The sequence below is a fragment of the Panicum virgatum genome, chromosome 4K, assembly GCF_016808335.1.
Source record: "Panicum virgatum strain AP13 chromosome 4K, P.virgatum_v5, whole genome shotgun sequence".
In the NCBI taxonomy this organism is placed as follows: domain Eukaryota; kingdom Viridiplantae; phylum Streptophyta; class Magnoliopsida; order Poales; family Poaceae; genus Panicum; species Panicum virgatum.
In genome coordinates this window covers 31,177,605-31,181,319 of record NC_053139.1, presented here as the reverse complement: position 1 = coordinate 31,181,319, position 3,715 = coordinate 31,177,605, and the positions used below count along the sequence as shown (strand labels likewise).

General features: G+C 43.6%; 1 non-coding gene across 1 annotated transcript; it reads left to right on the top strand.

Annotated features, from left to right (window-relative positions):
- The first annotated feature begins 2,969 nt into the window (after nt 1-2,969).
- Nucleotides 2,970-3,076, top strand: LOC120705287. The gene has a single exon (XR_005687875.1). It is a non-coding gene; the product is annotated as a small nucleolar RNA R71 (small nucleolar RNA).
- Nucleotides 3,077-3,715: the final 639 nt, after the last annotated feature.

The following is a 3,715-nucleotide window of genomic DNA, read 5'->3' as shown; positions in this document are numbered from 1 at the left end:
GACGCCTGGAAATGATCATTAGTGAGCGTCAACAAGATCCCCCAAGTTGTCCTTTGCTCGTCCCGAGCAAATCAGGACAAATTAGGTTGTTGATCAGAAAATCACTTTGACTCGTACCTTACCTGCCGTGTCATAATCTTAAGCAGAGAGATTCATCTATAAGCTTAAATAAGTTGGTTAACATACCTTTGCACAATCACCTTACTCCTTCATGGGGCTTCTTAGCCGTCTCCTTGTCTTGGGCTGTTGAGAGTTAGAATGGTGCATAGAGTAGTACTTACTTGCTCATTGATCCACAATCCATCTGGAGATACTTTTTGAAAGATTTTTTAAAACATGGCAAAGTTCCCAGGATACTAAACTTGTATTTCCTTACCAGGACTGTATATTTTTTTTAATCTTTCCTACTACTACAAAGCTTTTGTGGAGCTCAAGGTAGGATAAGAACAGGGCATACTTGCATTCCATATATTGTAAAGTTAAAGAGATGATCCATGGAGAAACAAGTCATGCAATCTCGATCAAAAGTTGCAGGTGTATGAGTGGATGGATGGATGTTGCTTACTCCTTGAGGTAATGGTTCTCTCTCTCGAATCATCCCTGTCTCTTCTTTTTTTTTGAGACATGGTTATCCCTTTTTCTCTCTCTCTTTTTTTGGGTCATGCTTCTTTTGCATGCCATCTTTTCTCTTTTTGGGGATATCATAATCTAACTTTATTTTATTTCAGGGATGTTCTACGAGAGAGATCACCAAGACATGAAGCATTTATTAATGTGGAATGGATGGATGGTGGTGCAAATTCCCAGTGTAGGAATGTAGCGAATGGACGGGACGTGTACGTGCTTATGATCGAGAAAGCATGAAAGCATCTCACTAGGGTCACACAATTTGTGGTTTTTCATGGAATATTACATATGGCTCTGGTAGGACATTGCATATCACTAGGGAATTTGTCTTTTTAGATTTTCGAAAGCAACTCCAGATTTCAAGCATCACTAGAACAAACTTGCACAACCTTATTTACCATATATATACTCACAACAACTTAGACTTGGATCAAGCATATGCAACCCACGGAACTTTCAGGTTCATTGGCAAGATATTTGCATAACCAACAGATTTAAACTCAAGAGAACTCTCATTTTCAAACTAAGCACAACAGACATGGTAGAGCAAAGCAAAACTCATCATTTCAACTTATCATAAAGAGTTAAAACATTCTTACCGCGCATGATGTAAAAGGGAAATAAAGCAGTAAATTTTTGTTTTGTTTTTTTGAATTTTTTTATCATATTTTATTCGAAAGTAAGTAAAGGATACAGTTGACTTAGGGGAGGGAACCTCCCCAAGCTAGCTCTTGGTTTAGGATCCGAAAAGCAGGACCTTTCTCCATACTTGATCAGGTTGAGGTCATTTCATCCGTACCTGGAGAAGTAGTAGCGGTCGATGACGTCTTATTCGTCTTGCGTCATTTCATCTTGGTCTTCTTTGATGGCATAGATGGTGCAGGAACAGGATCCTTGGATGTAGGATAGACGATTTCCAGATCTTCCCATACTGTATTGGTGATGAAATCAGAAATCTTCTGGTCGTCTTCCACTGGCTCGGTTGGTGGAGTATGAATCTCCCAATCCTCCCAAGCTGGCTTGGAAGGGGAGTGATAATCTTGATCATCCCAACTGGGTTCTGCCCATAACCCCTGTTTCTCACTATCCTCATATATCAGGAATACCTCCCTCTTGTTTTGAAACTTGAATTTCATGGTCTTTCTCATGATGCGGAGGCTGATTCTTCTGTCCATACATCAATTCTGGTATTTGTAGCCTTGAGGGATGGTCGCCCAAGTATGAGTGGGATTCCAAGATCTCCTTCCATATCGAGGACTACGAAGTCCACCAATATGTAGGTATTCTTGACTTTTACCATTAACCTTTCCACAACTCCTTCGGGATATCTTATCGTGGAATCCGCCAGCTGAACACACATAGTAGTAGGGGAAATTGATAGATAGCCTAGCTTTTCGAATGTTACCTTGGGCATGATGTTGACGCTAGCTCCAAGGTCACACAGGGCATGATCAAATTCATAATCGAAGATTGAGCAGCTGATCACTGGGGTTCCGGGATCTTCTCTTATTGTGGCTGCTAACTCACCCCACGCACCTCTTCTTGGGCATGTGAGCTTTTCTACATTGCTGAGGGGTTCCTGCTAAGTGGCTCTTTCCACATAGCATTGATGACATTGACGCTCTCTAGAGTTAATTCGAGTTGCGCTGGGATCTTCCCTAGTTCAGCAGCAGGTGTAGCAGCAGCTAGCTGAGCCAATTGAGTTTCTAGCGTCTTGTTGAAACTCAGCTGGTTCTTCATAGCAGTGGAGAATCCGTCCATCTTGGCATGGATAGTCTCCATTGATTTGTCTATAGCGGCCAACATCTTTCGAAGGGACTCAATGATCTTCACTTGGCCGTAGACAAGATCTCTCATGGTAGGTTGGTTAGGATTGAAAGAATTTGAGTTTCCATTACCACTTTGATAGTATGGGCGTGGTTGATTCCACCCCTGACCTCCTTGTGAACGAAACCCACTGTTGTCATTGAGGAATGGAGCTTCCTCTTGGGTTTCCGAGCAATTGTTGCCCAAATGTCCAACATTCTCGCAGACCTCGCTTGTCATGCGAGTTTCCAAGGCTTGAATTGTTTGCATTCGAGCCTTGGGAATAATCCTCAAATTTCTTGAGGAGATCAATCTTCATAGCGAGCATGTCGGCCTCCTTTACAGAGTGCATGCCTCGCTGGCGCGGTTGGAGGCGATCATCGCTCCAACCTTGGTTGGACACCATCTTCTCGATTAAAGATGTAGCTCTTTCAATGGTCAGCGAGAAGAAAACTCCACCCGCAGTGGCATCCACATGATCACGGGATGATTAAGTCAACCCGATGTAGAAGTTCTGTAGAATGAGACAATTGTCCATTCCATGGTGCGAACACACTAAAATGTACTCCTGAACTCTCTCCCAAGCTTCAGGAATTGACTCATTTGATGCCTGCTAGAAGTTAGAAATCCGACCATGAAGAGCATTGGTTTTGCCCGTCGGGAAGAACTTCGAGAGGAACGCCTTGGCACATTTGTCCCAAGTATCCACAGCAGCCTTGTTAGCATAAAACCACTGTTTCACTCTCCCCAAGAGAGAGAACGGAAACAGACGGAGCCGGATTGCATCTTTTGATACACCCTTGATAACAAAAAGTACTGCAGAGCTCCAGGAACTGCTGGAGATGAGCGCTGGCATCCTCATTGGCCTTGCCACAGAAAGGGCTGGCCTGCACCATCATAATGTGACCCGTCTTGATCTCGAAATTTTCCCCTCCGGTGTTAACCTCAGGCCCGGTAGGGACCTGGTTAGCAGACGGAGCAGAGTAATCACGAAGTGTCTTCTAGGCCATAGTTTGAGAAGCTGACGACGATGCGATGACTGGTTCGGCTGCCGAGAGTGATCTCCGAGGTGATACGAGATGAGCTCGCGTCCTCCTTAGAAGTGACTCTGGATTGGAATGAAAGTTTTGCGGCAAGTCAAAACCGGTCATACACTACCCTGTTTTCATATCAACAAAGACAAGAAAACAAAGCCAAGTTAGCCTGTTTAGCAAGCGAATACCAATTTCGATTTTGTTCATAACTTTGTCTATATACTTCAATCTGTGCCTTCCCCAGCAAT